The following is a 17,970-nucleotide window of genomic DNA, read 5'->3' as shown; positions in this document are numbered from 1 at the left end:
ACATACTTGACCATGACGCCATGCATTCGGTGATATGTGATGATTAGTGCTAGGATTAGAAGCTTGATAACAGAAGGCACAAATGGATTGTACTTTTTCTTATTTATGATCTTCTGAAAAGTAGAACCAATTGAGAAATGCTGGCGATAAAAGCAGAAATTAATCAATGAGGAGAGCGAGGCAGTGTTGATAGGAATGTTTTAAGCCAGTTCTCTGGAAAGACCCATAAAAAGGGAAATTTCCTGGAAGTCTCATGAAGAAAAGAACAGTAAACACACACACATAAACAGAGATGACAAAAGATATGATCCCAAATAGAGATGAAGGGAAAGAACAAAAGCATACTGTCCACAGATGTCCCTGGACCAACATCTCATGCGTTAACTTTGGTTACTTGCATTTCCTTAGGAAATTGATTTGCATTTTTCTTCTCCTTCAACTACCTACTTATTCTTTCTTTCTTCTCCCTTTCCTCCTCCCTCTACCTCTCTGTTGAGTGTAGAATACCCAACATAATCCTTCCTAGTAAAATGTCAAAGGGTTCGCATGAATGTGAAACAGGTCATAATTATAATCACCACTCTATTCCGAAAATGACTTAGGAAAATGATAATGGAAAGAAACAAAGTAAGATTATTCAAAGAAATGAGCAAAACTTGTTTGGGAGATTGTTCTTAATAATACCAAATGAGTAAGGATGAAGCAATGTAGCACAGGTTCAAGTAAGAGACTGTTTACTCATTTCCCTCTCCTTTTATTTATTATTTTTGAGTGGGTCTGAGTTGTATTCCTGTTGGGTGGATGACAGTCTTCCATCTATAGCATGATCCTGAGGGTGCAGCTGCATTTGCTTTCTCCAACCTCACTCTTTGCTAGTTTTGCTCCCAGGTTTATAGTAAGCGACCGATTAACATTTGTTAAATGAACTAATGAATTAAAGGAAGTAAAAAAGACATGAATGATGTTCTTGAAGGACATGAAAATCAAAGATTCTCTTTTAAGTTCAATGTGAAATATAATAAAATTAAGCACACCAACACAAATAGAAAGAAGGAAATAGTAACAAGATAGGATATAATTGTCAAAGAATAAAAGGAGAAAAATATCCAAGCAGCATGGTACTGTTTTGGAAATTCACATATTGGCTTGGACAGCAATAAAATCCAGCCTCTGGCATTTCTGAGAACTTAACATAAGGATAAACATAGCATTTAAAATTTGTATGAAAAAGAAGAATTATTATAATCAATGGGTGATTAGGAATACTGCCCATTCTGGAGGAAAATTTAGATCCGTATTTTATTCCATTTATAACTTATATCACACATTACAGATTTAAATATAAAAACAAAAAGCATTAGAAGAAAATTCATGATATTTATGGATTTAGTCAATCAAAGAGACTGCATATTTTATGATTGTGGATTGAATGTGAAACTCCACCACAGTCTTGGGTGTTTGTACACTTGGCTCCCTGCTAGCAATGCTGTTTTGGAAAATTGTGAGATCTTTTCAAGGAAGAGTTTTGCTGGAGGAAGTGAGTCACGAGGGGGTGGGCCTTGAGGTTTTCAGCCCAGCTCCACTTCCTGTCTTACTCTGCTTCCTGATTACAGTTTCCAGCTGCTTCATGTTCTTAGCACCATGGTTTCCTGACTATGATGGAGTGTAGTCCTGTTCACACTGTAAGCCAAAAGAAACTTCTCCCCTTCTACTTTGCATCTTGTTAGGTATTTGGTCATAGCAATGAGCAAAGTTATAAAAAAAAAAATGATTTCAAGGTGTGGGGCCACGGCTGCCATAAACCTAACCAGATGGCTTGTAGGCCTTTAGATCTGTTTTGTGGGAAGAATCTGAAAGAGACTGCAACTTAGGGCTGGGAAATACCTAAAATTAATTTTTTTTTTTTGGCAGAATTTACCAAGTCATTCTTGTGGCATTCAGAAGACCAGGATGTGGCAGGAAATGTGGATAAGTAAGTCTTGCTCATGAGTTTTCAGAGAAGAATTAGGACTCTTTCAAAACTTGAGCTGTTGATTTCGCGTTAAAGTCTAGCAAACCACATGACTACATCCTGCCTGTGTTCAGAGAACTTGGTGAGGGTGACTGAAAAGCTATAGACTGTTGTTCTTGGTTGAGAAAATCACAATAGTCGATGATCATCAGACTGTGTCATGGTTACTTCTCACAGTTCTTTTCTAGTTCTCCAGTGAGAGAGAGTAACAAATGGAGCAGGAAGGGAAGAAAAATGTAACAGTTTTGTTGGGGAAATGAGTGAGTTGGAAGTTGTACAGTAAGTGTCGAATGAGAAAGCACCTGTAATTATTAGATACCTGTGTTCTGCATAGGGACAGTACAAAAGGTGTCTTGAGAGAAAGAACCCATTCCTGGTGCTACAGTCTATGTCAAACAGAGTTTCCTAAAATAGCAGAGCTGAGTGTGTGTGTGTGTGTGTGTGTGTGTGTGTGCGCTGTATATAGCAGATTACCTTACACAATGGAGAATTTGTCAATGTCAAACAATGACACAATCTGCATGTTGGAGAGGCAGAGAACCTGACAAGTGATCAGTCTACAAACTGGACATCTCAGCAATCCCAATCTGATGTTGAAGGTCCAGAAGTTCCAGAGAGAGCCATTGCTCTTCAGTTCACTTTGGAAACAAAGAAACTAGAATAGGATATCACTGAAGGATGCTAACAGCAGCAGGAATAGGAATGGTATGCTCATTAGTAAGAAGTAAAGGCAGCCAACTTGTATATCAGGCTTCGTTGAATCCCCAAAGGAGGACTTACTTCCCCTGAGGAGTGGATGGGGGGTGGGTTGGGAGGAAGTGGAAATCAGGAAAAGGAGAGGGAGGGGGAACTGGGGCTAATATGTAAAATTTAAAAGAATTTAAATAAAAAAGTTGAAGGCAGGCAAAAAATGTTGCTGTTTCTTCAGATTTCTTTGTATATGGACCACATGCAAAATGATGTGTCCACCCTGGAGGAGGGATTCCTATACATCCTTCATAGAAATGCCCTATGACCTGCCCAGAGACATGTCTCTTGATTGGGTGAGATTCTATCAAGTTGACAATCAAGATTGAACATCATAAATATGATGTTAGAGCCAACAAAAGAAAAATATTAATAGATTTAGTTACTTAAAAAAGATTGCGTTTATCTATACATTAGAAACATTAATAACAGTGGACAGTTTGTGACCAAATGTTGGTTGAAAATTTATGCGCAGTGTGTGTCATAAAGCTTAGTTCTTGAAGAATGTGTCATTATTTCACATATATCAGTAATTATATAACTCACAAATTGAGAGATCTTCAAAAATCAGTAGGAAAATTAGCAAAGGTCATTCACAAAAGATCTCATTTAAGTAATACAAAATATGAAAAGTATAACTTACAAAGGTATAATTAGAAATAATGGCATAGCATTTCACCTTCGATTTGGCATCAAATAGACTGGTAGGTACCTAGAATATCTGTATCAGCTGGAGAAGTCATCTATTACCTATGTCATAGACAAAGCTGTCAACACCCTTTTTGTGGGGCAATTTGACACTGCAGCATTCAGAAAACATGGGCTTTTGGTGTCTTTTAACCTATAACTGTCTCCTTTGTAATTTCACCTTAAATGAAAGAACTGTATTAGCTTATCAACACTGGAAACAATGCAAATATTTAACTTGAAGAGAGTGGTTAGATAACATGGCTGGGCTGCTCTTGCGGAGTACCTGAGTTGGGTTCCCAGCACCTACATCAAGAGGTGATGTACACAATCACAGATGGGAATAAATGTGAGATTGACTAAGCAGAAAGATGGTGTGTTTAAATTTGAACGCATGTGCTGAGATACACAAAGTCTAGTTCCAGTTCTTGGAGAGATTATTGTGGTGGTGTCTTTTGGGTCAATGGGCTATGGTATAAAATCATTAAAACCTAGAAACATGGGACTGAAAAGTGTGTCAACTGGTTCCCCTCAGGAATGGTGGAAGCAGTTACCGGTGAAGGGTATTAAAAATCTGTAAGAATCTTCACACAGGGAGGCATGTGAATGACCTGCCTACTTCATTCTCCAAACATGTTGGCTCATTAATTTCTCTTTGTGTTTTTAGACACAGTATATCTTTGTAGCCCAGGCTGGCATTGAACTTGTAGTCCTCTCACCTCCGTTTCTGAAGTGTCTGGATTACAGGTGTGTACCACCACATTCAGACTGTTGAATGTATTAAAGTAAGAATGAAATTAAAGTCATTCATAAAAATGCATTGTGAGTTTAGCGGGGAAACTCTTGCCTTACAGGCATGATGACCTACAGTCAGTTCCCAGAAACCATGTGACAATCTGGGTGCAGTTGCATGGGCTTTTACTCCAAGATCTGGGAACTGGAGACAGGTGGACTTCTATGGCTTACTTTTTAGTCAAACTATCCTACTTGAGAAACCTATTTCAAAGTAAAGGTTGGTGGGTTCTGGGAAAGGACACCCACAGTTATCCTATGACCTATATCCAACTGTGTAACCACATATAAATCTACCTACATAGCACACATACACAATTACATACACAAAATAAATTCTTGGGAACGAATTGTTAAATTGTAACTCCTATAAATTCTTTCTTCTAAATAAATTCTTGAGTGGTGTCTTAGTTCTATTGCTTCTAAATAAATTCTTGAGTGGTGTCTTAGTTCTATTGCTCTGAAGAGACACCATGACCATGGCAACTCTTACAAAAGAAGACATTTAATTGAGATTGGTTTACAGTTCAGGGGTTTAGTCCATGATCATCATGGTGGGAAGCATGGTAGCATGTAGGCAGACATAGGGCTGGAGAGGGACCTGAAAGTTGTACATTTGGATCTTTTGGCAGGAGGCAGGGAGGAAGGGAGGGGAGGAAGGAAGGAAGGGAAAAGAAAGGGAGGGAGGAGTAGAGGAGGTAGAGGCAGAGAGAGACTGGGCCTGACTTGAGCATCTGAAACCCCAAAGCCCACCCACAGTGACACTTTCTTCAACAAGGCCACACCACCTTATCCCTATCAAGCAGCACCATTCCCTAAAGACCAAGTCTTCAAGCTTGGTTTTTAAAGAACTTTAAAGTTCCTTTAAAGAACTAACTAGTTTTTACTGCCTAGATTAATATTTTAGAGACATGCCCATTATCATCTGAGCTGTGATGATCCTTGATAACTAGGCTATATCTTAAAATTCCAATAGTACAGAAACTCAGATATATTCTGATTTCAGGGAGGGTGGTGCCAACTGCTTCCCCTGACAGTGATTTTATGGAAAGGGAGCATTTTCTCATCTTTTCAGCCTAGTGCAGTGTTGTGGTTTCCAAACTTTGATTTTCGCAATGGAAGCCTTTGGCAATATAATATTACAGAACCCAGTTGATATTATAGATCTGAGCTATGTGGCTCTCAGTGAGATGCGAAGTGGAGCCCAGAAAGTCTCATGTTCAGCCTCTTGCTTGTGTAGCGCAGAAGGACCGGAGCCCGTGAGCTGAACAAACCGGCATTCAGTTTCCCTGAAAGCCTCCATAGATAAAAAATCTTGGTCATGTCGTTTTGGCTCTAGTCCATCAATAGAGCATTTATAAGACAGATTCTTGCTTGCAAACCGGTGCTGAGGAGAATACAAAGAGAGGGTTATTAGAACCACTGCATTAGCTGTTAAAGCAAATGAGGTCTCTGCTGCTTTGTAGCTTTTGTTCTCAAAAATGCGAGACGTCTGTCAGAGTGCCAGAGAAAATTTTACACGAGCAGGCCCCAAGTCACTCATTTGCCTTTTATATATAACCACAAGGAGAGAAATTAACTAGGGAAGTCGTGTCCAAAGAGCTGGGTCTTATTCTTATTAGGACTCCAAACATGATATCCCCAAATGTGGTTCCTCAGTACTCCCAGCGATGTCAAGAACATTTACTTCCTGACCTTCTCTCATTCTCTCTCTCCTGATCGCCTTCAGATGGCAGGCATCCTGACCCCACCTGGAAGGGAGCAGTGTCACACTGGAGACTGGGGAGAATCTGACCAAAGGCACTGCTGTCATAGTTCTCCTGGGGAGATAGAACAGTTTTGCTTTCACCCCAGAAAGGTCGCTGACAACAGAGCAAAGAAACGATTCCATTGACGTTCAGATTGGTGAACCAATGTGTTTATTTACTAACAGAACTCTGGGTGGTTTAGAGACAGTTGCATCTCCAAAAGCTTCACCCATCATAGGTGACAACTCACGAAAGCTGCAGCCCTGCAGCCCTGCAGCCCTGCAGCCCTGCAGCCCTCCGCCCAGCTGCAGCCTCACAGGCATCTCCTCTCCAGTAGCCATTTTCTGCTTGCATAACCTCTGCTGGGGACTTCCTGAGTTGGCTAGCTGTCTGAGTTCTCCAAGTCTTGCAAATTTCACACGTTTCTTTAGCTTCTTTAGTCTCCAGGGCTTTGCTCCTCCCTCTCTGAAAGACTGTGGGTGGAAATGGGTGCCAGAGCCTTGTGGAGTTTTCCCAAGTTTGTTAATCAATTTGCCTTCTGCAACACTGTCTGTATCAAGTAAATTTCCCCGAGTCTTTGTGTCTTCATTTCTGAAAATTCATCAGTTATGTAAACATAATATTAAATAAATTTGCTATTTTTTCTCTTACTAATTGGATTCAGTATGTGGGTGTCAAGCATGACTCTTGCTTAGTTGATGAAAGACATTATTTTCTCTCCTACAGACCCAAGCACCTTCCTTTTTATTTTCGATTCTTTTTGACTCTTCTTCAACATTTTCCTTCTCGCCTCTTTATGATTTTTTACCTATTCTAAGAAACCAACTACAAAGGCTGGTAAGCACAGGACTGATGGTCTACTCCTTCAATGCCAAGTAAAAGTGAAACTAAGCCATCTGGCAGGGGTCAAGCATCAAATTGCCAAGTGAACAAGTGCCTTCATTATGATCAGCTCTGTTAACGCGGTACATAATCTCCTGAATATTTCCTAAAGCCCAGATGATTCCATTTCAGATATCCTGAAACATACGTAAATACTGAAGTTGCTATTATCTCACTAACACAGGTCTGCCCATGGAAGTATGGCTGTTAACCTGCAACCAGTATGAAGGTGGATGATTTGGATAGAGTTCCATATGGGTTATGACACTCATCGAAGATTCTTTTTGAGTTTGTATTTTATTTTCTCTAAACATGCACTTCACCATGCTTTCTCAGGTTGAGTCTTCAATAATAAATACACAAACAGCCCAACTTCTCCTCTAGGGCCATGTCTGTAACTGGACAGGGCACCTCCATAGTAAGTGGCCTAGAGCAGGTGTTTCTACTTGCTTTCTTTCTCTTCCAGAGGGTTGGAAAAACATACTCCCTCTGTCTTACTGGATTTGAGACATGGTCACAGTGCAATGTTCTCAGTTCAAAACTGTCAGCTAAAGCAAGGACAACAGGGCCTTGGGGGAAAGGTCGTAAGTGAGCAGGAAAGAAAATGGTCATTGAATGTGGAGAGAGACCAATTAGAACACACTCGCATTTATCACTCCCTGTCCTTACTGCAAAGCAGACTAAAGGGATGTTGAGATGGCTCAGCGGGTAGAACCACTTGCTATGCAAGTATGAGGACCTGAGTTTAAATCCATGGATCCCATATAGATAGATGCAGAGCGTAGACCTCTGGAATCTCCACACTTCTACAGGGAGATGGGAAGTTGAGACAGGAGATGCTTCAGACATCCATGGCAAACTAGTCTGTCATACACAACAGAAAAACAACAAAGGGACCCTCTCCTAAACAAGGTCTAAGACTAGGTCCTTCACATGAGTGCTATGGCTTATGTGTCTATATTTATATACATACATGTGCACACATGTATAACACACATACACACACACACACACACAGGTATTTGACTTTGCCTTTTACTACTTTGAAGGAGAAGGCCCTCCACACAATTACTAGGAATAGGCCAGCTCTCAGATATGCAAAGAGAGAGAGGCAGAGGGGAGGGTGCAAACTACCTACACTCACATTTGGATGAAAGATCGCTAGAGATCTTTCTATACTAACAGGAAAAGGAAGTTCACAAAAGCTTCATGTGGGAGAAAGCTCCCACGATCAGCGCACTGATCTTGTGTCTTCTGCAGCCCGTGTATAAAATGGCTTCACTGTGATTCCCTAGGCTACACAGGCAGGTAGGATTTTTAATTACATTTCTGCGGCTTGTGCTCTAGGTTCCTACACAGTTCAAGTCCACCTGAGAGCTGGGCCCTGTGTCCTCCCTGTGCAACTGCAGTTGTTCTTCCCTAGCAGCTCTTGCTGCCCAGAAAACAGTTTGTCACTCAGAATGACTCAGATACTGCAGCTAGATTCCATAATAGTATCTCTTATCTGGAGGAACACACACCACATGCTAGTCATTTTTCTAAGCTTTTGTGGGTTCATGAATCTAAATTCTATCATCACCCTGTCACGCATCTCCTGGCCCTCATCCTCTTCTTTCTTCCATAGAGAAATAACTGAGGCCTAGTGAGGTGAAATGCTTATCCACGGTTATAGAGCCCTGAAGTGTCAGAGCTGAGTTCAAAACCAGCCAAGCTGACTTGTGTTCTTCACAGGCCTTCCTGTCTTCAACCTTTGTACCTTTCCACCAAGGCTTCCTTCTTGCTTACCTTAACTCGGTGTTTCCTACATGCTATTGTGCCTTAATTTGCTTCCCTGTTGCTCTGGTAAGCACTGACTAAGAGAGATTTGGGGAAGAAAGAGTTTATTTCACCTTACACTTCAAAGTGACAGCCCATCATCAGGAGAAGCCAGGGCTGGAGTTCAGTACCTGGAGGCAGGTACCGAAGCAGAAACCATGAAGGGATGGTCCTTACTGGCTTGATTTCCATTTTTTTTTTTTTTTTTTTTGCTTAGCCTGTCTTTTTATTCAAACCACGAACCTCTTCCCAGGGGTGGCAATCTCCTATCCTAACCATGAATCAAGAAAACACCCCATAGACTTGTCCACAGGTGAGTCTGCTCAGATGTTCCCTCTTCCCAGGTGATTCAACTTTGTGCCAGGTCGACAAAAATTAACCATAACCTAGAAGATGCCTGTCTAGCAAGGTGTTGCTAGATATTGCTCCCAGCACAATGGTTCAATAATCAAATATGTATGAAAAATTTAGGATAGACTGTGTCTACCATGCGGTATTTTCCTAATACTTGAGTTTGTAGCATGGCATTTATGGAAAGGGCAATGGTGACAGGGTGTATCTCAGACTTAAACAATTATGACACTGCTATTTGGTCCTTGCCTCTAACACTTCAGGCAGCTAATCCCACACAGAGCATGCTGGGAGGCACCATTTCTCCTCAACAGTAGCTAGACCTACAAGGATGCTTGCCTCCTCTTTCCCTGAAAACTGAGTGTCTCCCATAGTTCAAGACTCAGGAAGACCCAAGCATAGATTTTTTTTTTTTTGTCTTCTTCTAGATCACATCTCTTTTATAGTCATGGGCATAAAAGGCTCCTTCATCTGAGGGTAATAACTCCCACCCATACCCCTCTTTACTACTCCTCTATGTCTTTATTTCTTCACTTCAGACATTTTCCCTGTATATACAGAAGACTCTGCCATCATACAAACGTTTTCCTCTTCAAGTCCCTTAGTCATCATGGGAGGTATATGTGCTGAGGAGCCAGACTTCCACAGGCATGCCTCTTCGTACTATCTTTCTATTTACTTCCCTTCATTCATCTTACACCAGAAAAACTGAAACACTGTAAATAACTGTGCCCCACAATGGCTTAACTTTCTTCTCATAGCTAATCCATGTCTTAATTTTTATTTTTATAATACTTTTGATTACTAACTATGCTAAGCTGCTGTCCTCCATGGCTTGCCTTTGCCATACCTCAGCACTCCTTATCTGGAGTTTCACTTTCTGCTTTGCTCAGTCTCTTGCATGGCATCCAACTCCATCAGTTCTTACTATTGGCCCTCTAGTTTCTCACGTTCTGGTTTTGCTGGACCTATCCAGTTGTGCTCAGCCATTCTTTCCTCCCTGCTAGCAAAGCTCCTGTCCTCAGTTTAGTCCCCACGGCTTGGAATAAAGACAAGCATTATACACCATTGTCTGTCAAAGCCTTGATATTCAGTCTAAACAATTGATGGCTTACATCTACCTTTCCTTTGAAGGGTTATCAGGGATCAACCTCTGTTATTTCGCGTAGCTTCAGGAGAAATTAGTTCCAGGAGTAGATGTTTATAGTAAGTTCTCTTTTGCTATGAAAATACACATATGAGCATCTTCAGCCTCTCTAGCATAGTCCATACCTTCGCGTTTTAAACATCACTTTTCATTACAGTTGGCAGTGGATTTAGCCCATCCCTTCCAAAAACACCCATGTTGCCGAACAATTTCTGTTCCTCTTAACACCTTTTGTTGCAAGCCAATTTAGGCCAAATTAGTTTTCTCCTATTTAATTAGAAATCCTGCTGTTCAGGAAACGTTTGTGATGTGAAGCCAGCGTGCCCAGCAGAAGTGTGTGTGTGTGTGTGTGTGTGTGTGTGTCCAGGAGGCACTTTTAAGGTTTCTAACTTCTGTATGTTAGATTCTTGACTTGGTCAAAATCACAGTGTTCTTGCATGTACAGTACCTAAATATAGCAATACCTGTGTATGTTGTCTACTTCATGATTCTTTGTTCTAATGAGATCAGAAAAGATTACTGGAAGGAATATCCATCTTTCCCTGTGGGAAGAGAACCCACACAGGTGATTGGGTAGAAAGAGAATGGTCTATATTGACATTGGAGAAGTTAGAGAGAGGTCTTATGACCTTGTCATAAGGGTCAAAGGCAACATTGCTATGATGAGCAGCAGGTTAGAAAGGTAAATGACTTTATATATATATATATATATACATATATATACGTATATATATATACATATACGTATATATATGTATGTATATATACGTATACACACACACACACACACACACACACACACACACACACACACATATATATATATATATATATATATATATATATATATATGGTGGTCTTCAGAATTCAAGCTTAAACACACATGGGAAAGCCTGTCTGTACTTCCATTCAATAAATCAGGGATAGCTATGCAGGGGTGTAATTTGACAGAAAGGGCATTGTCTAAGAGGAAAAGACTGTGGAAATGAAGCAAGGTCTCCTTGTTCAGAGACTTCTGACCTCTGAGGTGCTACATTTCTTCCTCTCAAGTTTGGGGCACAAATCCTCTGGAGCAAGAGTCTCATGACTACTAAGTTTCTTCAGGAGCTGCTCTGAGACAGATGGGTGAAGGTCACACTGTTGGTGATGGTTTTAATGGCTGGCTTTTTAGGGGAAGAGGGTTCTGAGTTTCCAAGTTCTGCCTTGGGGAAGGGTCTGGTGTCTACGATTGCTTTGCAAGAAGAATGAGGACAGGCCAGGAGGGCAAGGGATGGTCAGAGAGATTCTGGTGCTGAGGTTGCTTCTGGGGACTTCGAATGCCTTTTATTTCAAAGTACTTACGATGTCAAATCACCATTGTTTGCTGCCCTTTTGTGATCCCAACTGGCAGTCCTATCCTCTAGTGAGACTCTAGAGACTGCCTGGAATCTGCTGGACCAAGGAAGGGTCTTATGCAGCTGTGGCCACCCTAGCACACATTCTCTTCTCCTTCCACCCGATCACGTGTCTGCACTCTACCATTCTGTCCCTCTGATTTTCCCACTCATGCTTCTGTGATTGTTATTCACTTTAAACTCAGTCTTTTTTTTATTGATTTTATTGAGCTCTACATTTTTCTCTGCTCCTCTCCTTTTCTCTCCTCTCCCCTTCAACCCTCTCTCATGGTCCCCATGCTCCCAATTTACTCAGGAGATTTTTGTCTTTTTCTACTTCCCATGTAGATTAGATCCATGTATGTTTCTCTTAGGGTCCTCATTGTTGTCTAGGTTCTCTGGGATTGTGATTTGTAGGCTGGTTTTTTTGCTTTTTGTTTAAAAACCACTTATAAGTGAGTACATATGATAATTGTCTTTCTGGGTCTGGGTTACCTCACTCAATACAATGTTTTCTAGCTCCATCCATTTGCCTGCAAAATTCAAGATATCATTTTTTTGTGCTGTGTAGTACTCCATTACATAAATGTACCACATTTTTCTTATCCATTCTTCAATCAAGGGGCATTTAGGTTGTTTCCAGGTTCTGGCTATGACAAACAATGCTGCTACGAACATAGTTGAGCACATGTATTTGTGGTACAATTGTAAGCTCAATCTTTATCAATTCAATTTTCTTTCCGTTTTGCCAAATGCTTTAGATAGGCTCTGTAAATCTCCAGGTGCCCGTTTGTTTTTGCTATTGTCATTTTGTTTTTATTTTGGCTAATTCTGTGGAAAGCCTTTTGTTTGCCAAGTGCTAGTGCCTATTTCATCATCTGAGTGCTGGGTCCTGTCTAATTCATTGCTGTGTAGGGCTGAAGGATATAGACATTTATTGTTATTTTTTGAGTAAGAGGGTTCACTTCAGTGCAAGCTTAGAGTGAATCTCCTCTATGTTTCTTTCCACAATCTTAGAGTCTGAGCATGTGTCTCTCTGAGCCAGCCACTGCAGCATCCTAGCCATATCTCCCAATTCCCAGAGCAGTATCTTCACCTCTGTGCATAGAACTTTGGCTATCCTTCTTCCGGTGATACCTGGCAGAGTGAGAAGCAAGCATGATGTATTTGGAAGTGGAAACATCCAGCCAATGACTTTTGGATATGACAGCATCTACAACATTTGGCTCCTTATTTTTTCAGCAAGATATATTTGTGTCTTGTCATTTCCCCGATAAATCTCTAGCTACCTACCGAGGAAGTTCACTTTAATGAGTACCTTTCCTTCCAGACATAATCTCTTGGTTCCTAGTATAACTGAAATAATTTCCCACTGAAGTCCTTATTTCACTTTGCTTCTAAAATGACTCAAATTGAAACAAAACAAAAGCCATAAACAAAACAAGCCACTGCCTTGTTTACTTAGCAGTTAGGGACACATTGTTTAATCATTTAACACACTCATTGTGAACTCTACTTGGCAGGAACTGCCATTTTTCTTTCTCAAAACATATAAAGACACATTTTAAGTTTTATAGAAATAATTCAAGAACAATTATACCCAAGGAGTGGGTATTATATTCTCTAGGGAATTAGGTTTGAGTAACCCCTGTTCACTAAGTTTGTTTAGATCATAGAATGCAAAATTATTCGTGGAACCACAAATAGATGAATTTCCAGGAAAAATAAGTTGTTCAGAAAGACTGCTGATGGTGATGCTGAGAGCCTTAGGAGGTGGCAAGTTAGAAGGTGGGAACTTTTGAAATGCAGTTCGTTGTAGACTTAAAACAATTTATTAAAGCCTGGCATGGCCGGTAATCCTAGCACTAAGAAGACTAAGACGGGGGCTTTGCCATGAAGGGAGATCAGGATGGACTACATCATAAATTTCAGGCCAGACCAAGTTACATAGACCCTGTCTCAAAGCCAAAAAGCTTTCTGTAATGGTTCGTTCATAATGATTGTCAACTTTGTGGGCTCAAGAGTCACCTAGGAGGCAGGTCTCAGGATGTGTCTGTGAGGAGGTTAATTGAGGCAGAAAAGGCCACCTTAACGGACAACATCATTCCATGGGGGGTTTTCAACTGAATAAGGAGTAAGTGAATTGAACACTCATACCTTTCTGTGGACACCGTGTTATCAGCTGTCTTAGGCTGCGGCAGCCATGATGAACTATGAGCAGAAGTAAGTCCTTTATCTCTTACGTTACCTTTGTCAGTGTATTTTGTCATAGCAATGAGAAAGGGAGCTAATACAGTCCCGAACCACAACTTAGTGGATAATCTCCTGCATAGTTTAGCAGTACTGTCAGTATGGTCAGACAAGATGCTGCAGCGGCTCAGAGGAAGACCCTCCAATGCTTCTTGCTAACAGAGAAAGCATTCAGAGGTAATGTAGCCCACCTATTAGCTTATTTTTCCAAAAGCAGTTTGGGGTTTCTACTTTAGGGAATATACCAAGTTAAAATTGGAAAGTATAGGGGTAAAGCGCAGAGATGGCTCAGAGGTTAAGTCTACTTGCTGGTCTTGCAGAGGACCCAGGTTCAGTTCCTAGCAACCACACCAGTTGGCTCACAACTACCTATAACTCCAACTTCAGGGACTCTGGCATTCCCCTTCCTGTTGGCACCTGCATTCACACATGCTCACACGTCCCCACACACATACACATACTCATAATGATATTTTTAAAATCTTTTTTGAAGAATAAAGACTAGAAAATATATAACTCAAAATTCTCTCCCTTCTGGGAACATAGCATCAGACATGGTAAGCAATAAAGAAGCAATGACAATTGAGAATTGGAAGATGTAGAGAAGCAATGGAGGTGTAACAGGGTATACTACCCAAATTGGAAGCGTAAGAGGGAGCTCTTGGAGCAATGATTGGCAAGCCAAGTCTTAAAGAATCCCTGGGCAAAAGAGGAAGAATAGAAGGCAAAGGTACTCTATGAAGATAAGCCATCAGAAGGAAAAGCCCGAGGTGTATTTGGTAAAGAATCTGCAAGATCTGGACCGTAGCTGGATGTGATGGCAGAAGGTTTGTTTGATGTCGAAGACAAGATTGCAGAACTGCCCAAGCTGTCAAGCTGAGTGTATTCTGAGCTAAGAAATGGGAAGTCGATGGAAAGTTTTGATATTGGAATATAAAGAATCTTATGGCCATCCCGTGACAGTTTCTGTGTTTTAAATTGTGTGTGAGGATGCAGGAAGGGCAAGCAATCATGTCCTATTTGTCTCCTAACATGGAGAAAGAAACCCTCTGGTTTCCAGTGTGTTTCAATGCATACCACTTTAAAAATTACAAAGCAAAGTCTCAGCTTCAAATTTGATCCCTCTCAGTCCTTCTATGTTAGCCACTTTCATCTTGGTTATTCTCAGCCAAGCCCAGGTCATTGCACTGTGGTTCTGTCTTGCTGGCAGGATGGCTCCCTTGGTTTACTCAGCTCTCTCAGAGGGGTTGCTGTTAACCACCAGACAACTACCAAGCCCTCACCTTTTTCGATCCCCTTCTCGTACTTTATGTTCTATGTTGCAGTTACCATTGCTTGATTTTTCACCCCCCGACTTTATTGAGGTGCAATTGATAAATATTGTATATATATATATGTATGTATTTAACATATGTAATGTGGTGTTGATAACTATATACACTATGAGGTAATTGCCATTAAGGCAGTTCTGATGCACGATATTTGACCACACCGTGAACCCCGAGATTGTGTTAATTAAATAAAAACCTAATCAAGAGGTAGAGGCAATGGCTAGTTAACAGGAAATAGCCATGGGGGTAAGAGGGGGTCAGGAAGAAGTATAGAAAAACACACAGGAAGAAGAAGGGAGTGACAGAGAGTCTGGTGACTCCTTTTGGGTTGGAATGGAGGAAAAAGATTTCTAGCAGATTTTCACCTCAGCCTCTGACTCCTGAGTTTTTATTGGTAAAATCATTATTTATAAAGTTAGATAAAGGAGCTAGAGAGATGGCTCAGTGGTTAAGAGCATTGGCAACTCTTACAGAGGTCCTGAGTTCAATCCCCAGCAAGCACATGGTGGCTCACAACCATCTCTAGTGGCATCTGATGCAAGTGAACATGCAGATAGTGTACGCTATACATAAAATAAATAAGTCCTAAGAAACATTTTTAAGTTAGATAAAAACAATGCGATTCCCTCATATAGCTGCCATTTTTATGAAGACTGTATTAATATTGAGTTGTGTTAATAGATCCCCTCGCCACACAGTACATTAGATTTCCTGAATTTATTTATCCTGTGTAATTGAAACTTCATACTTTGGCCACTATCTCCTTACTTTCCTTATCCACATCCTGATGAACAGCATTCTCTAATCTGTTCTTGTTACATAGGCTTTCCAAGTTTCCATGGATTTTTGAGACCATGAACCATGAGACCATGACTGGCATATGGTCATGTTGATGGTATTCTATGAGTGTCATAGGATCTCTTCACTTTTCCAATTCTTTCTGTTTGTGTTCATTACTTTGACTGGGTGATTTTAAATGAGCTGTCATTGAGTTTGCAGATACTATCTTTTGCTCCATTGAGTCGGCTGTTGAAACTCTCCATAGATTTTTTTTTTAATTTTGACATTTTTTTTCAACTTCAAAATGTCTTCTTGGTTCTTCCTTTTTTTTTTCTTTTTTCTTTCTTCATTTTCCTTTGGTTCTATGCTGTTGAACTTTCAATTTTGTTCTTTTTGTTTTCTCGATCTCATTTTGCTGTGTGCCTATGTGGCACTGGAATGGATATGAATTTGGTTATATGGAATCAGCCATTGTGAGGGTTGACTGAGGAGACAGGCTTGTAGTGGGTCCACAAGACTTGGAGTAGAGCCAAAAGAAATGTGTGCTGGCCTAGCACTGGGTCAGTCCTTGAATGTGAGTTTGTGAGAGACATCCCTGTGCTAATAAGGACTGTGATGTTAGGTATGACCCTAGAGTCCACAATGAAATAGGAAACTCTCTTCATTCTTGTTTCCTAAACTCACCGAGTGGGTGAGTGGATCTCTTTCTACAGTGTGTAGGGAGTGTGGAGAAAGGAAGGAGTAGAGAGGGCTCTGTGGAATTGTTCTTCTTACCTTCTCTCATTATGTCTGTGTAACAGTCAGGCAATTCAATCACTCACCTGGAGTTCTTTTCTTTATCATGAAAGATGATTATTCAAATGGATTTTTTAAAAAATGACAGACATGATGGAAACTTTTGTTCTCCAGATTCACTCGACCTAATCTTGCTCACCCATGTCCTTTCTTGATTGGTTTGACCTCTGGCTTTAGGCAGCAGACTCTAAGTGGACCAGCAGAGGTGGATTTTTTTCCTTTGACTTTTATCACTTTTATTAGTGCCCAATGTAGTTCAATGTCTATTTATTGAAGGAATAAACATGCAGAATCTTGGTTTCTCTCAAGCCTAGAGACATGTAGTTGTTTGATCATGAAAAATCTTGGTAGAACTTTGGTCTTAATTTTATAGGCATTCTTCCTAGGACTCAGGTGTTTCTAGATGATTATGTTCAGAACATATCACTAACAGTTTTCATCACCATATCTGCTCACACAGGCACTTGCCTTCTGTTTTATTTTAAGCACTGATTACAGAAAAATAATTAAAATAATAAATAAAAAATGGCACTGTCCACTCGGGACCTAGAATTCATTCCCAAGGAGATTCCATAGGTACTGACCCCTGCTTCACTAAATATACATTTCAGTGGGGGAAAGAAAATGCTCATATATAATTAATGATCAGATGTGTGTCCACTGGCTGCTGTCTTCTGTAATTCAAGGTCATGGCTCTTTGAGGTTTACTTCTTTCTGCTCTATGAACTTGAAGATGAGGCATAAGCTGTTGTTTTCAGGGAGTGGAGTTGTTTCCAATTTGTTTCCTTTGTATGGCCCATTTATGGTCACATAACTGTTTCATTTCCTGAATGCTGATGTATATAGCGGGTACTGTAAGTTGATTCTTTGTGGAGATTTCACATATCTGGACATTGTGGAAGGAGAGGCCTTTATAGCCTTTTCTGAGTGACCTCTGAGCACGCTTGTATAGCACAGGCTTGGAAGATGAAGACAATGTCTTCCTTTAATCAACTTTGGGAAAGGCTTGTCTGCAGAATAATACAGACTAGGAATCTTAAGCTTGTGATTCTTTGTCTGTGAAGCAATGTTCTACAAGGATGGACATTGCTGGTCTTAATCATATTTTGTTTGTGAATTGGAAATTTAAAAGCTGGCCCAAAAATAGGATAATACTTTGGTTGTTTATTTGGTTTTATTTTCCTTTTTCTGACCTGGAGATCTTGTGTCTTCTACCTGTATCCTTTAAACTCTGACATGCTAACTCATTAACTTGAAAAGA

This window comes from Microtus oregoni, unplaced genomic scaffold, assembly GCF_018167655.1.
Source record: "Microtus oregoni isolate MIOR12 unplaced genomic scaffold, Mior012 000049F_ref0000343, whole genome shotgun sequence".
Classification (NCBI taxonomy): Eukaryota; Metazoa; Chordata; class Mammalia; order Rodentia; family Cricetidae; genus Microtus; species Microtus oregoni.
Note: the sequence above shows the minus strand (reverse complement) of the source record.